Below are 18,503 nucleotides of genomic sequence, written 5' to 3'. Positions count from 1 at the left end.
GATAAGGTTAAATCTTGTAGACAATTTTCAAGAATAGAAACTTCCAATTTCACCACAATTTCCACACGTGGATTTAATCAATCTTTAAATCACATAATTCGGAATACCATACGATTTGAAAATTCACAAACTAATTTAATAAGTTAGTATTTCAGCACACGTTACGTTAATTTGAATGAAAAAGATACGACTTTTAACTACTTACCGCCCAAGTTTTCGCCTACTAAATCTGAAAGAAACAAAACGTTAGTTAACCCATTCATTAAATATAGTTTACATGGCCGTGACTAACAATGGCAGTGCATATACATTATATACATTTACCAAATATGCAATTAAGGGTTTATCGAAAATGAATTCAACAGCGGATTGAAAATAGTTTACATTAGAAGTTCCGCATATTTCTCAGCGCCACGAAAAAATAGTCCTCTGAATGAATATTACTTCTTAATTACCTTTCTTGTAGACAACAAATGTATTGCAAAGAGAACTTGTGTCAGAGATAAATGTACTTTGCTGTTATGCAGTAAAACTTATACATCAAGCCAATTCGTAGGAAAAAAGATTTTTCTTGAACCTACGAATGCTGTTGAAAGAACTTGAGTTTACTTTCTAGTAATAATATGTACACAAAAAGAATTGAATTTGTGGGAGAGGGGCTGGGAAAACGAATACCGCTCTGTGACTATTTTTTTTATTTTAAGATATCTTGCTGCATATAATTCCCTTGTATTTCCAGCATTTACTGGAATCCTTCCCCCAATTTTAAAAATATTATAATGTCACACTTTCTCTTCGAATAGAGAAATGTAATTTACTGTTAATAGATCATTGTTAGTAACCACATTTTAGTAACCAGATATCGATACATAGATTTTTAACTACTGTCGCTTGTCACGGTGAGACATGAGAGTTTGTTCATTTTATATTGATGTGTAATATGGTCGGTCAATTAGTCCAGCATATTATGTCTCCTTTGTTTCTATAGTTTCTAAGTTACTGTGAAAGTTAACACGGGCAGACATATAGTTGGATACTACCATCGATGTGTTCATGTTTAAATTTTTCCCACCGCTACTTTTAATGTCAACTAGGATATCTCAATGAACTCATTATGTTATAGATACAGTTAATTACATATTTTGTCTTCTTTTGGTATATCACTGATTTTGCTTACCAAGTTGCGGCGTAAACTGATCTGTAATATAAAGAAATAAAATAGATGAAGAAGACAATAATATACAAAATGGATAAAAGGTGATATGAAATTCTCTTCAAACGTATCACAATAAAATTCTTCGTTACATTGACAGTAGAGTATAAAAGAAACAGGTATTATTTCTCCGTTTTCCGAAATTTAATTCTTTGCTTTATTTTTCGTTTTGTATTTATTGTTAAAAGTATTTTGAAATGCAACCGAAACAATTATTCTTGACATTTTTCCAAAAATGGACAAAATGCTGAATTTGAGAAAGTTGTAGTCGCTAATATAATTAGTCAATATTCGCAAATATTCTTCCGTGTCTTTGATGTTAAATCCATAAATGAATTTTCAGGAGAAAACTCCGTTTCTACTGAGTTACACAATGATTATACATTCTCGTAATGTATACATTTCTCCATCGTTAAGGACGGAGGAGGACAAGTCATGGGTCAACACTAACACAAAATAGAAATAAATTGACTAGTATCGTTCGATGTAAAATGTTATTACTTACTATCGCCTACAATCGAGTTCGCACCTGAAATAAAAAAAATATAATAATGATTAATACAATTTTCTTTATCTTCATCCACAGAAACATGTTTCTATTTCCAATCAAGACAGGTTGAAACATTGGATTGAAAATTATATTCATATTATAATTTTCTGCAAACATTTTTGGATTTAAAATATATAGATATTTTATAATGAAACTGGAAATTGTACTGAATATGTACATAATAATAGAACAACTTGTTCTTTATGCAACAGTGAACATTGGCATTTCTTTTAATCTTTCAATTAAGCATATTTTTTTAATACATCATCTACGGTATTTTTGCAGTTTCCAAAACTTCAAACGTAAGATATTTATCGAGAGTAAAAGCCACTTTTCCTTTGCAAAAATGCATTCTTGCTTCAATACAGTGAGTAGAAAAAGGTCGAGCCTATGCTATGATACGCAAGGTCTAGAACTCGAACGAAATTCACAGTTTCTTGCCCCAAGTATCCATTCACAGATGTAACCACAATTTTCTCCTAATAGAGAGTGAAGAATCTGTCAGGAATGTTCTTCATTATAGTCATTCTTTCATTGAAACAATGGTTATCTTAAACATGCACTTCATTATTTTATTTGAGTTTACTAACTTGTCATACAAATTTCCAAAACCCCAAAAAGAACCAAAAGTTATTAATTTTGTTTGCAATTTTTGCTGGTGCTTTGTTATTATTACACTTCGGTGATTGTTTAAAAGGTTTCTTTCGGGTAGCAACAAATAAAGAATTAAATTATTATTTTTGCCGATATAATTGAAAATGTTAACGATCAAACTAGTAAGATATGATACCATGTATAACCTCGAATGCAATATGATTGTTATTATAAACACATGTCTAACAATATTAGTTGTAAATTCCTTGTAAGAGGAAAGGAACGTTGTGTTCTAAAGATTTTATTCAGAACCTCCATAAAGCATATCTTCAACGTGCACAATTTTGCTTGCTCTCTCTCGCTGTCCATTCTTGAAAATATATAATTTCGTCGTGTAGCAAGTAAATAATTTTACCAACTCTATTTACTTATGTGTCTATAGTTAAAAATACATTAAATAAGTACTTAGTTTACACTTCCACTTACCCTCTGTGAACAACGCTCGCTCCCGTACAGCTATATTAAAGAAAGATTACATTTATTGTTTAATTCAGGTAATTACACAGTATTATGCGACAATTAGCAGCGTGCAAAACAATCTTTCGCATTGAAAAAAACAATATTAGAACATACTCTTTTAGCAATCACCATTATGTTGCCTTAGCTGATCAAATGAATTTGTCACTAGCAGCACAAAGAAAATGTGAACTAGCGTTGAGAGTTATCAGAAGGCAACGTGAAACTATTACATAATTTCTCCATAGCCAAGACAGTAAGTAGTGTGTGTTCATGAATACATCCGTCTCGACGTGACTGAGTCCGCTAGATACTGTGGATCTAGACTTGAATGTCAATAAAAATCCATTGAGTACAGGTCTAAAACCGATTAGAGTATCATTTCAAAAGGATTTAGAACCAGACATTCGCTGGCAAAGTTGGATCAACAGAAATGTTGACACCCTGCGAGGGAAGTAATTATGTCTATCTGGCACGCGGAAAGCCATAAAAAGGAACCCTTTAATTGGGATAGACTCACAACAGGGTTAATAACCAAGGTGGTTTCAAATCCCAAAAATACTCATAGAAAACGAATTCAAGAAGCCGGAGGGAGAAAACTAAGGACAATGCAAGAAAGTGAGAATGATAGTTGCAACATGAACACAACATACCTGTCAGGAAAAGATAGAGTTGAAATAATATAAGAAAGAATAATATGAGACCAAAACTATGAACATTCCTAGACCAAAACTAAAGGATGAAGATAAATGCTGATAATAAGAGATGCACATTATTCAGGTTTAGATATCAATTCAAAATCAAAGGAAGAGGCAAGTTTAATTTTTGATAAAGAATCTTCCAAGAAAATAGTAAAGTTGGTAACAGTTTCAAAATGAATATGAAGTGTACTGAAAATGGATGAGACTGGTTATACAGGTTTATGAACCTACAGAGAATGTAAATGAATGTGTGAAGTATCTCATCTACGCCAACCTACAAGATACTATGAATAAACTTAAGAACAGTGTGAAACATATGACTGGAACGCCATGATTGGAAACGAACCAGGGAGAGGGTGCGTTTGTGTGTATGGAAAACAATACAGAGTATGGAGTGAAAAATGGCAAGAGAAAAAGAAAGACAAGGATCATCCTACAAGAAATACTTTTTTCACATAAATAAAATATTCGAAAAATGACATTTCAGAAGAAAGAAGAGGAGAAAGAAATTCAAGAGTTAATTTCACAAATACAAAAAATACAGTATATGCTATTCAAAATGTTAGAGATCACAGAGCACGAAAATTGAAATAGTATAACTAAAGATAGATTACAAGGAAATTTGAAAGGAAAGTGAATCAATAACTGAACAAAAGAGGGGAAGTATTTAGTAAGCCAAAGCAAATTAAAGAAGAAGTGGAAGAAAAATTGAATATACTTAATAGAATATTGATTATGGGAGGCATAGAGATGTGTGGCCTAACAACCGTAGGGGATAGAAAGAAGATATGAATATGATTAAATAATGAGGTTAAATATATAGTTACAAAGAAGAAGGAGCATGGAGGAGGTACGTGGAAACTAAAACAGAGGGGAGATAAAACGGAAATGTACATAGGAGAAATAGAGCAAGATAAGGAGTACAACAATCGAAGAAACGTTCCTGGGTAGAGTTTAGGAAATAAATGAAAGAAAACTATGAAAGAAATAAGAGATGGTTCTGGCAGACAGTAAGACCAATGATAGGAATACATGGAAAGAGAATAAGAAACATAGAAGATTAATCAGGAAAATTATCCTGAAGACATGGATTTATATTATATTAAATCCATTTAGAGGAAAAGAATGATAAGATAAATTAATGGGATGAAATAAGGTATGAAGGTGTAGGTACGGAAGAAGATCAAGAAGACATAATAAGATGGGAGGAAGTGAAAGAGTCAATAAAGAGAGTGAAACTAGAAAAAGTAGCAGATGATGATGAAATATGCCCAGAATTAACAAAGCTAGGAGTAATGAAAGTGGTATATTTGATGGGGAAGATATGTAAGGAAGCGATGAAAAGAATTGAAATACCCACAGACTGGGAGAGAATCATAATGAGACCAATTCCAAAAAGTGGAATACTGTGAAATGTTAAATTTATGGGTGAATCTGCCTACGATCAATAATCTCAATAATATATAGAAGAAATCTAAAAAAAGCTAAGGAATAAAGTATAGGTGGATATGTAAGAATAACAAGCAGCTTTCAATAGACAAAAATACACACAATATTCGTATTTCACTGCGCATGTAACAGATGAATATTGAATCACACGAAAGGAACTATATCTAAAGACAACTTTTGATGCTGCACCACGACAAAACCTTTGGCCATCATTACATAAGAGATGAGCGTCATAAAATCTGAGAAGAATAATACAGAGTGTACACAAATCTTTTCAAGGAATATTAAGTATATGAAGAGAGAAATCGAAAGAATTCATCGTGAATAAAGAAGTTGAGCTAGGAGTGGAAAAAAGGAGGTATATGAGAAAATCAAATTGAGCAACAGAGATGAAACATCTCGGAGTAGTTATGGGAAAAATTAGACAAGATATATTCAGAAATACTAAAATTATGGAAGAACTTCAAATAGAATCAATTGGAGAGGTTGCAGAGAGGATGATAGGATGGTGTGGCCATTTTACTACAATAAAAAAGATAAAAGAGCAAATAGGGGGAGCGAAGCCAGCAGGAGAGGAAGATGAACATCTAGAATAGAATATGAACCATAACTTTCATAGATGGTTACTAACACAGGAAAGACCCTATTGGAAGTTAAGAAAATGACTATAGACATGAACATGTATAGAGGATAGCTGAAGGACCCAGATGGCTAAAAGCACGTCAGTTCAATCAATTGTAATGGGACTTAATTTACATTTGATTTATTTTATTTTTTAATTTAAACTTGTGTTAGATATATTCATGTTGATTTCCTATAACGTTCATTTGGTCTAATTTACAATATAAAAAAAATAGTTTTGTGGCTCGTTTGCCAAATTTTGGAATAAGGACTGAATTCCAGAAATACGAGTGGAACTCAAAAAATAGGTCACAAACTGATGTGGGAAAGCTGAAAATAGTAGCGAGTAATTTCTAAAGGTGTCACTAGGTAGCAGCACAATCCAGCTCGAAGATATTCAGGTAGCAGTTGCTAGATACGAGACACATGCACCGGCAGCTCAGTTTAAAAATAGCTACCGTGCTCGAGGAGTGTACGTTATAAGAACAGTGTGCTGTTTATGGGATAAAGGGCTTCCTGCGAAGGATATTCATAAGGCGATGTTTCCTATTTACGGTGAGAAGTGTTTGTCTCATAAAATAGTTCCATGACTGGGTTGATACATTCTCCCAACAATGGTAAAACATTGACGACGAAGATTGCGACTGAACCAACAGTGTAGTGGGTGAAGGAAATGTTTCGTGATGGCAGGAGAGTGACGATAGACAGTATAGCAACTTCAATCTACATTACTTCCCTACTATCCGAAAAGAAACCTAGCTTTTCAAACCGGCTCTTCATATTGTCCACCAACCATTGAAAAAAAATATTTCGAGTGTATGGTTTTCCTCTAACTTTGCTCTGAGATATGAAGGATTTCGGTTTAGCATATGCAATGATAGTAGTACTTTCAGCGTTTGAAGAGCATCATTAGATACAGCTAATTACATTACAAATAATTACTATGTCAAAAGTTTTACAAATACTTCAAAGTTAGATCTCTTGCGAGTTGATCGGGAATTATCTCGATTCAGCATTTTTTAAAAAAGGTAACACAACGCTATAGCTTTCAACAAGCGTTCAAAATGTGCTGTTAACATACGTCAAAGTTTTCGTATTTGATAGAAAAGTACTTGTAAAACACCTTCTAGAAGTCTGACTAAAGGGCACTGCATACGGTACATATCTGTCATAAATTAGTTTAATGATATTTTATATATAGCTATGGGGCTCTAAAATGAACTCAACTGAAGTAGAATTCTGTAAGTACGATATATTTAAAAATATGATTTTCATATTCAGTGGGTGGGAAATGATTATTCCTGATTTGGAATGAATCAAGTTAGAGGAGGGGGAATGCTGCTAACCTCCTTTAAATAGCAATGCATTAAAATGAATACATGTAGCTTTGCTCGCAATTTTCATATTACAAACTAGTGATTTTCATCCCATTAAATTCGAAATGAGCTCAGAATAAGCTCCAGAACTTTATGTTTTGGAATTGTTATCTGGTCTTGAAACCTGTTTTGAAATAGTCATAAATTGTAAAAAATAAATAATAATAATAAATAAATAAATAAAAATTAGTTAGGCAAATTTTGTATTACACACTCGATATTCGCGTCTAAAATGAAATTCCCCATGCTCTACATTTTACCTAGGTATACATGTGTGTGAAGTACACACGCTTCTACAAAGCGAAATCCACTGTTTTCGTACATTTTCATCTCTCGGAAATCTAAAATACCTAACAGCTCCTCCTTTAGTCTTACGGTTGTAGTTATTGCATCCGAACACAGCACAAGCCATTTTGAAGAAAACTCTCAGTAAAGAAAAAACGTCCATTTGTTAGCGAGAGACAAAGATTCACCGCCAGATGTAGCGGGCGAAATCTCGAGTTGCTCACCAGTTGACGTCACAGTGGCCCCGGGGAACCCCCGGCGATGCGCATGAGCCTACCATGTCTCTTAGTATCATGTCGCAGGACACCCATCAACACAACTAACGTAAACAGCTGCTTTGCACAAACTGATGGATAGATTACTCTACCCCTATGCGTGGTCATTCAGTACAGTGCTGCCATCCTACGGACAAAATGAATTCTCGTTACCTCCAATGTGGAACTTTTACCAGCCAAATTCCGGGGACTTTTTTTTTACTGAAGGTATATATTATGATTAGGCAACCAGTGCTGAACCATTCTGTATGGATTGGCGCCTGCCGTTTACACTGAAATTTACATGTAGGAAAATGTAAGCATCAAAGTGTAGATGCTCGCGCTTCATACATAAAAATGAGGCTTAGTTTGTTTCAAGTCCAGTTTATGCACAAATAGGCTAATCGTGACTTCAGCTAGAGTTTAAATTTTGATCTGAACCAATGTGTACCCTTGATTACAGCGCTTCCATCACGCCATCAACACGCTTCATATAGACGACAATAACACATAGGCAATAAATTTTACCTGGGAATATATGGTTTTCTTAGAACTATATTGAATACATTCTTAAAATGATTAATGGTCGAATAATAAATAACTATAATACATTAATGTACTTGCCTGTGGGATCGCCGTCTATCCGTAGCTGAAAAAGTATATAAAAGGAAAAGAATTAGGGTGCTTATTTAATTTAAAATATACGCGGTTTCCATAAATTAGTTATACAAAAGTAACCATTAATTGTGAAGAAAGTGTATATGTAACAGAAATGGTTTATACATCAATGAATACAGCACATCTTCAAGTTTATTGTCGCACGTTGTTAGTTTCAGACGCGTGAGCGTTTGTTTATCTTACACAAGTACCTACTTGGATTGGTCGTGGTGGAACGATTCCGTGTCCACCTCGTCGACGTTGCTGAGAAGAGGGGGAATAAACACACGTTCTTTAATGTAACCCCAGATAGAGAAATCCATGGGACCAATCAGGCAAACGAGGTGGCCACGGAATCGTTCCACGACGACCTATCCAAGTCGGTACTTGTTGATTGATTGATTGATTGAATTGTTGTTTTAAGTCCACTTTATGCACAGTAAGGCTAATCGGGACTGGACCTACAGTTTAAAGTGGGATCCGAACCACTGTGCCATGTGCCTCCACCGGGTATCGAACCCGGGACCCCTTGATTACAAGGCAACAACGCAACCACTGCGCCATCGGGGAGGCCCAAGTCGGTACTTGTGTAAGAGAAACAAAAGCTCACGCCTCCAATGGCGGCGTTTGAAACTAACAACGTGCGACAATACACTTGAAGATATGCTGTATTCATTGATGCATAAACCATTTCTGTTACACATACACTTTCTTCACAATTAACGGTTACTTTTGTATAACTATTTTATAGAAACCCTGTATATTTCTCATAAATGATGAAAGAGAGAGAGAGAGAGAGAGAGAGAGAAAGTTGGGGTGGCCTAATCTGTAGGCGCCATACAGGCACGTGGGAGATCCGGCTGGGTTTGATGCTCTTAGCATGTATTTCCCAAGGTGTTAATGCTGTCCCTAGCCGCTCGTGGGTTCCATCACTGGACTTAGTAATCCCTCCACCAGGAGGCTCTGGTTTCCAGTGAATTCCTGTTAGTAAATTGGCATAGTGTGCGGGTCGTGACGCTGATTACAACACCTCTACTAGTGATCGAGATTTTAAACGTGAGGGATGCTGTGTTCACACTATTTTTGTAAGCGTCTGAAAGTACACGGCCCATCCTTGTATATATTAATGTTGTTCCTGACGTAAGGTCATTAGTTTTTTATAGTTTTCTGGTACTATTGCATTATTTAAAAAGTGTTTTAACTGGCCATAGTAGTTGAGGGTTATTTGTCCTCGGTGCTCTTTGGGATGTGTGTCATGGAGGGGACTACTGTCGGATTAAAAATTATACTCCAGTTTGGACTCCAATTAAAATTTAACCACAAGACCTACATAAAAACGAGTTACATCAAATTTAGCTTAATGAATTCTGCGTTAATGTATGCTAACCATTCTTTTTCGAGTACGCATTCCATTTTGTATCGTCGTGAGAACAAAAAAAAATATTTTTGTAAATGATCGCTCTCTTTGAAAAGGTACGTCTGATGGCGATGAAATATTAGTACAATGCAGAAAGGAAGGTTTTAAACACAAATCTTAATTTTCAGATTTTTAAAATTCGTCAATAAATCGTTCTTATCAATTTTGAGAGACAACCTTTTCTTAGTATTGGGTAGTCTTACAAATATGATCTTGGTCTTGTTTTGAAGATCTTTGCATCTGTTTTTAAAATCCATTATCGTTGTCAATTCACATTGCGAAACCGATTTTATGCAGATTTTTATTCAACGGAGTAAATATGTACGTGGGACGTGACAACACCGCTCACAGTGATGTCCGTTGAACCGTGGAAACTGTGGGCTATCGCCGCGAGAATATGACAATGTGAATTGACAATGACAATGGATTTTGAAGACAGATGTAAAGAGTCTCAAAACAAGAACAATATTGTATTTCTATACCCCGCGACAGGTTAAGTTTGCAGCAGGTTTTATGTATTAAGCCGCGCGAGAACGGCGCTCAGCATCTCCCGTGCGAGTCTAGCCTCAACCGCCGAGACGTTCATATCACAGACATTGAGAAAATCGGCAGTATTCCAGCGGAACTATATTCTGCGCGCACGTTTGGGTCTACATGGGCGAAAAGTTGCTGCAAACTTAACTTGTCGCGGGGCTTAGGACTATCCAACACTAAGAAAAAGGTGTTTCTCAAATGTGATAAGGGCCTCCCCAATGGCGCAGCGGTAGCGTCATCGCCTTGTAATCAAGGGATCCCGGGTTCGTTACCCGGTGGAGGCACATAGTGGTCCGGATTCCACTTTAAACTGTAGGTCCAGTCCCCATTAGCCTTACTGTGCATGAAATGGACTTAAAACCCCAAAACAAATTTCATAAGAACTGTTTATTGATGCATTTTAAAAATCTGAAAATTAAGAATTGTGTTTGCAACCTTTCTGCCAGCACTGTACTAAAATGTCATTACAATCAGATCACCCATTTCTTATTTATAGATTTTCAAAGATACCGATCGTTTGCAGAACTAAAAAAACAACTTTCTTTTTGTTCTCACGACGATACAAAATAGATGGCATTCTCGAAAAAAGAAATGGTTGGCATAGCTTAACGCAGAATTGAATAAGTTATTTTTGATGTAACTCGTTTTTTTGGCGGTCTACTGGTTAATTTTTAATTGGAGTCCAAACTCGAGTATCTATAATTTTTAATCCGACAGTAGTGTTGGATCGAATACACCTTACGACGTCATTCTTCCATTCACGGACTCGTTTCGCCTTTCACTCATGGGCAGTCTTATACTCTGTCTCGAGAGTCTGTGGAGCAAAGCATTGAGCGCTGCTGCAGGCGGCTGGCAGCTGCATTCACTTCACCTCTCACGCGTCGTTCACTTGTCGAACCTTCTCGCGTCACTACCTGCGCATAGACTTGTCCTCGTTGACTCGCTCCGGGGATTCCCTGGGAAGAGTATAGTGTGTACCGCCCTTACTTTTCATGCTAATTTTTTTGGGTTAACAGAGGCTAATAAAGACATATGAGAGACTTAGATGGGCATGCCATGTGGCACGAATGGGAGAGGAAAGAAGAGTTTACAGGGATTGTTGTTGGGAAACCTGATGGTAAGAGACCAGTAGGAAGGCCAAGACGAAGATGGAGGGATAATGTTGAGATGGACCTAAAGGAAATCGGTAGGGATGGATAGGAACAGGTGGAAGGCCAGTGTTGCTGCAGCCATGAACCTTCCGGGTTTTAGAAGGCTAAAGAGTTAGTTAGAAAGACATATGAGTTTTGTTCGACTGCAAATCTGAAGACTTTTTCCACTCTGATAGGTGTCTTTAGTAGAATCAAAAATACTTAACGGAAAATAATGTATTCATAACGACGCTCGGCTATTGTTATTCTGTCATTTTTAATTATGATTAATGGTTTTTTTCCTTATCGAGGGGTGACGCTATTGTTATTTAATCAACCGCCACGTGTCGTGGGTGGAGGAGGAGATGAGTCATCGATGACTCATGCACACGTGTGAGTTTGAAATTAATGGTTTTCCATTAGTGCACAAAAGACACTATTATGTATTTCGTTTTCGACCTAAGCTAACACTATTGTTGTATTTTATTAATGCGTTTCTGCCGGATATGAGTCACAGATGATTTATACAGACGTGGGAACTTGGAATTAATGGTTTTTCCATTAATGTACAAAAGACATTTTCGGCCTATTCTAAGGCGTCACGTCCGGCCATTTTGGCGTCGGTGGTGAGTCATATTTGGTATAATTAAGGATCCGGATTTACCCGTATTCAACCGGTGCCGACGCGTTCGATCGGAGGTAGAAGATATTATAACACATGTTCGCTTTAAAGGCGAAGAAATTGAACGATGTAGCCTATATGAAAACGAAGTATGCGGGCAGAAGATATGCTATTAATATTAACCTGTTACGGAAGAACCTGTTATGTGGTTGCATTCATCGGCACCCTCAAACCGCGAGCGTTCATTGATGCACGAGGGGGAAGAAAGGTTCGCCATTGTTCCGTCCCCCTTCGCTTGGTCTTCTTCCGAAGTTGAATGGAAGTCAAGTGTCGCCAAATTTTTACACACGACTATTGATTTTCTTTGAGGTTCCAATTTTATTTGGTGGAAGTAATCTACGCGGTATTTCTGCCGCCTTTCGTAACATTGCAAAGACTATTTGACCAAAACCGTAAGGAATTTGGCTGAACTAGGAACATTCAGTTCCAGTATCTACAGGTTAAAGTGGATGCGATCCACTATTTGCCCTTATTTCGGGGTTGCGAACCACGGACCATTTGATTATTGCCTTATAAACATCAGGATTCACGTAAAATTGACCACATGTTTTTACTGTTAGGGACAATATTTCGCATTTTTTTGTGTATTTTTACTCAGAAAACTCTATTTGAACGATTCAAGCAAGAGTTCGAATGGCAATTTAGACACACAAACTATGTTTCTTCAACTTTAGCTGAAATTTAGGTTTATTTTTTTACTCTAATATCACAATTTCTTCTATTCAGACAACATTTTTTATTAAATTTTGGACTCACAAAGACATTTTTCAACTTTTAACTTGTTATTTTAAAAGTTTATTTCCATTTTTTACTCTAATATCACAATTTCTTCTATTCAGGCAACATTTTTTATTAAATTTTGGACTCACAAAGACATTTTTCAATTTTTAACTTGCTATTTTAAAAGTTTATTTCCATTTTTTACTCTAATATCACAATTTCATCTATTCTGGCAGGAGTGTTTATTCCAGTTTAGACTTGCAAAGATAATTTTTTCAACTTCTTTTATTAATTTTTCTATTTATTGCCTTTTGTATCTTATATTTATTAATTCTTAACTTTGAGTTTTGTTCTTTATTTAAAGAATTTCTCTAATCACTAAGGAAGAAGTACTTTTAAGTAAAACTGTACCCACAAACTTTATTATTACTATTATTATTATTATTATTATTGTTGTTTTTGTTTTGATGTAGTTGTTGAATCTTGTTGTTGTTGTTAGGGTTTATTGACTTCCACTACGGTATTTTTGGTTTGCTTCGTAGGAAAGTTTGTTTATTTTAGAGTTTCCTCGGTATTTTCTTACTGTTAGGGTAGGTAAAGTTTCCTAAATATATGAGTAGGGTTCCATATATTCTTGTTCTTGCATGTTTTTCATATGATGTGATCTCCACAACTCTCCAAGTGCTTTTACTGCATGTTTCCATTTTTATTGAGGCTGAGTGATTCCTAGAGCCACTTTATGCATGAGAGAAAGCTTGAAAATTTTGATCTCAGATAATCGCCAATCTTATGTCAGAGTATTTTCGAGTATATTTTAGACTTATTATGGGCCACTAGAAAATCACGGCTTGCTTAATTTTTAAGTATGTTGCGCAGTTATTGTATTTTTGCTTTTGCTTACTAGATAAATTGTATGAAATGTTTAATATTTGTACCTTTTTTTTGCACTTATAAGAGGCCAAACTTTTACTGTAACTAAAATTATTATGTCTCTAGGCACTGTAACCCCTTTACCAAGAGTACTATAACTGCCTGTTTATTAATATTGTTTCTTTCATCCCTTAAATATAACAATTTAACAATATAATGACAAATCACAGGACAAGTCGATGTTAGCAGATGACAACGTGGCTTGTCCTGTGATTTGTCATTATATTGTTAAATTGTTATATTTAAGGGATGAAAGAAACAATATTAATAAACAGGCAGTTATAGTACTCTTGGTAAAGGGGTTACAGTGCCTAGAGACATAATAATTTTAGTTACAGTAAAAGTTTGGCCTCTTATAAGTGCAAAAAAAAGGTACAAATATTAAACATTTCATACAATTTATCTAGTAAGCAAAAGCAAAAATACAATAACTGCGCAACATACTTAAAAATTAAGCAAGCCGTGATATTCTAGTGGCCCATAATAAGTCTAAAATATACTCGAAAATACTCTGACATAAGATTGGCGATTATCTGAGATCAAAATTTTCAAGCTTTCTCTCATGCATAAAGTGGCTCTAGGAATCACTCAGCCTCAATAAAAATGGAAACATGCAGTAAAAGCACTTGGAGAGTTGTGGAGATCACATCATATGAAAAACATGCAAGAACAAGAATATATGGAACCCTACTCATATATTTAGGAAACTTTACCTACCCTAACAGTAAGAAAATACCGAGGAAACTCTAAAATAAACAAACTTTCCTACGAAGCAAACCAAAAATACCGTAGTGGAAGTCAATAAACCCTAACAACAACAACAAGATTCAACAACTACATCAAAACAAAAACAACAATAATAATAATAATAATAATAGTAATAATAAAGTTTGTGGGTACAGTTTTACTTAAAAGTACTTCTTCCTTAGTGATTAGAGAAATTCTTTAAATAAAGAACAAAACTCAAAGTTAAGAATTAATAAATATAAGATACAAAAGGCAATAAATAGAAAAATTAATAAAAAAAGTTGAAAAAATTATCTTTGCAAGTCTAAACTGGAATAAACACTCCTGCCAGAATAGATGAAATTGTGATATTAGAGTAAAAAATGGAAATAAACTTTTAAAATAGCAAGTTAAAAATTGAAAAATGTCTTTGTGAGTCCAAAATTTAATAAAAAATGTTGCCTGAATAGAAGAAATTGTGATATTAGAGTAAAAAATGGAAATAAACTTTTAAAATAACAAGTTAAAAGTTGAAAAATGTCTTTGTGAGTCCAAAATTTAATAAAAAATGTTGTCTGAATAGAAGAAATTGTGATATTAGAGTAAAAAAATAAACCTAAATTTCAGCTAAAGTTGAAGAAACATAGTTTGTGTGTCTAAATTGCCATTCGAACTCTTGCTTGAATCGTTCAAATAGAGTTTTCTGAGTAAAAATACACAAAAAAATGCGAAATATTGTCCCTAACAGTAAAAACATGTGGTCAATTTTACGTGAATCCTGATGTTTATAAGGCAATAATCAAATGGTCCGTGGTTCGCAACCCCGAAATAAGGGCAAATAGTGGATCGCATCCACTTTAACCTGTAGATACTGGAACTGAATGTTCCTAGTTCAGCCAAATTCCTTACGGTTTTGGTCAAATAGTCTTTGCAATGTTACGAAAGGCGGCAGAAATACCGCGTAGATTACTTCCACCAAATAAAATTGGAACCTCAAAGAAAATCAATAGTCGTGTGTAAAAATTTGGCGACACTTGACTTCCATTCAACTTCGGAAGAAGACCAAGCGAAGGGGGACGGAACAATGGCGAACCTTTCTTCCCCCTCGTGCATCAATGAACGCTCGCGGTTTGAGGGTGCCGATGAATGCAACCACATAACAGGTTCTTCCGTAACAGGTTAATATTAATAGCATATCTTCTGCCCGCATACTTCGTTTTCATATAGGCTACATCGTTCAATTTCTTCGCCTTTAAAGCGAACATGTGTTATAATATCTTCTACCTCCGATCGAACGCGTCGGCACCGGTTGAATACGGGTAAATCCGGATCCTTAATTATACCAAATATGACTCACCACCGACGCCAAAATGGCCGGACGTGACGCCTTAGAATAGGCCGAAAATGTCTTTTGTACATTAATGGAAAAACCATTAATTCCAAGTTCCCACGTCTGTATAAATCATCTGTGACTCATATCCGGCAGAAACGCATTAATAAAATACAACAATAGTGTTAGCTTAGGTCGAAAACGAAATACATAATAGTGTCTTTTGTGCACTAATGGAAAACCATTAATTTCAAACTCACACGTGTGCATGAGTCATCGATGACTCATCTCCTCCTCCACCCACGACACGTGGCGGTTGATTAAATAACAATAGCGTCACCCCTCGATAAGGAAAAAAACCATTAATCATAATTAAAAATGACAGAATAACAATAGCCGAGCGTCGTTATGAATACATTATTTTCCGTTAAGTATTTTTGATTCTACTGTCTTTGTTACACCGGGATAGCAGCTATTTTACCTCACCCACAGTGGCTTACCCAAAGGGGGGTTGGTGGGGGTCATAACAGTCCTCTTAGGCCCAGAATTTCTTAAATAAAAACATGAAAGGGAGAAAAAGTGGCAAAATGAACCCTGACTACTAAAAGAGCAAACGTAACCACTACACCCTTTCGAAAAAACTGGGCACACCACTGATCACTCAATTATCCATGCAGTGGCGAGATCTTTAATTGATCACTAGATCTGCTTGGGTAACATTGCAAATGATGATTTTGTTAAATAATAATTTTATTTTTAATGTTCATCTTATGTTTCTTGGCATGCTGATTCTGAATATGAAGTGAGAATTTCTCTATCGGGCTCCATTTTTTTGTAACGCGTAGCCATTTCTCTATCATTAAGCTCTATTACTCGTATAATGGCAAAATTATAAACACCTTGAGTTCCAAAACATGGATAAAAGTGACTTTTCTTTTCTTTTTATAAATGTATATTTGGTTGTAGCTTTGCTGCTATGCACCAGTTACATTTGTTTTACATTTCATAATTTTTTAATTTCATAATTTTATAATACAATATTTTCTCTTACAATATAGTTGGTAAGTACATATAGTATCTTCTTAGTGGGGTTCCTCAAAAGTGTTGACAAGGCGTATGGGACATTATATCCTGCTTCTTTTAGATCTCTTAAGAAATAATCACGCGTAGTTACATTAAGACGACATTCAAATATAATATGATCAGGTGTTCCTTCAGTTGCACCACACTGACAGATTGGGGATTGTACAATCTTCCTAGTGTACAAGTCTTTAGGGGCTAGGGTGTAATTAACCGACATCTAAGAAGACTTGTTAAAGAGTTTCTTGAGAGGTTAATGTCTTGATACCAAGGTTCTTTAGGTATAAGTGGTTGAATTGAATAATATTTTTCCCCATTAGTCTTCCCTGTAACTGTCCATTGCTTCTGCCAACTTTTTTTTTTTGCTTAAAAAGTTTCTGCGCAAGGCAATCATTGTTGACAACAATGATAAAACAATGGTTTATTGCAATGACAATAAACGGCAATGGTAACATTTGAGTTGGAATACAGTTCTCTTCCGTTTTGTGACATAAATAAGTTTATTGGAACTGATTGGGCATGATTTGTGTGCTATACAGTGGGCATGTATTTAAAAATGTCTCGTAAGTGCGTTTACCACCAAAAAATTATTTTTTATGTCTTCCGTGAGTTTACTTTCAAATGCCGAAGACGAAACATAACTCCATTGATTAGGAAATCATTTAAGCTTTAATTTGACTGCAAAATAGGCGATCAGGATAATCTTGGGCCACTGCTATGCTTTCTGAGTGACACTGTTAAGTTTTGCTAAAACTTATTTACAAAGAGAAATATACTGTCCTTGCCCCCAAGTTTTCGCACCTGTTGGAACCCATTCGCCGCCACTGCAGAGAGGGTTTCATCACATGCAGCATGTGACATGCTATGAGTGGTTTGGAGCGAGCCAATGAAATACGGTTTCCATCAGGAAACATCTACCATGGAAAACCGTTACTAAGGTACATGGAGCCACGAACGTCAGACGACTACTTCTGACACTCAGGAGAGATGTTCCTCAAGCTTCATACTGCATGAAATCATCATGAAGTAGATTTTAGGTCAGAATACAGAATATGTTATTTCATTACAGACAAATGTGAGTTACAAAAATCTATGACGGATACAAAAAGACAGTAAGCAGATTTGAAATCAGTGGAAAAATTGAATGAGAATCGACAAGTTTTCTGTGTTAAATGGACTTGTTGTCCAGTGTTATGAGCAGGTTAAATATCACTGCACGTAGCTTCATAAAGGCAGTACAAAAATTATACTTACACCCTGAAGATCACCACCTGTGAAGAGTGAAGCGACGAGCAGACAGAAGACCAATTGGTGCATCATGGCGATTCTTCTTGAATAAGTGAGGCAGATCCTTCTTGGTGCAGCGTATTTATTTAATTCGACCCACAGGAAATCCAAATGATTCGTATCGTAATAAAGAGTGTAGGAGTTTAAAACCATCAATGTCCATTGTCTTAAATAATATGAAACGGAAGGGTAACAATGCATGCTGCCATATTCAATAACCTTGATTGATGACCATTTTACGTCATCATTGGTGTAATTATATTTGAAATTACACCTGTAAAATCAGGAAGAGCAAAACTGGCACCTGCATGAGCGAAAAATTGAATTTCTGGTTGGCGTAAGTCTTTGAAGCTTCTCTGGCAACGAATGACGAATAAATTATCTTGGCTTGTCGTCCAGGTAAATTCTGGAACTGTTTCCAAACTTTCGAGAGCTAACGTTACTCTAATCT

At 35.5% G+C, this 18,503-nt stretch overlaps 1 long non-coding RNA gene across 1 annotated transcript; it reads right to left on the bottom strand.

Annotated features, from left to right (window-relative positions):
• Window positions 1-167: 167 nt before the first annotated feature.
• Window positions 168-18,107, bottom strand: LOC146002695 (uncharacterized). Its single transcript, XR_014443742.1, has 6 exons — window positions 18,020-18,107; window positions 8,184-8,208; window positions 2,844-2,873; window positions 1,719-1,742; window positions 1,178-1,198; window positions 168-229 (listed from the first exon to the last, which is right to left on the bottom strand). It is a non-coding gene; the product is annotated as an uncharacterized LOC146002695 (long non-coding RNA).
• Window positions 18,108-18,503: the final 396 nt, after the last annotated feature.

This window comes from Lepisma saccharinum, chromosome 18 (assembly GCF_977018435.1).
Source record: "Lepisma saccharinum chromosome 18, izLepSacc3.1, whole genome shotgun sequence".
Classification (NCBI taxonomy): Eukaryota; Metazoa; Arthropoda; class Insecta; order Zygentoma; family Lepismatidae; genus Lepisma; species Lepisma saccharinum.
Note: the sequence above shows the minus strand (reverse complement) of the source record. Positions and strands in the feature narration are given on the sequence as shown.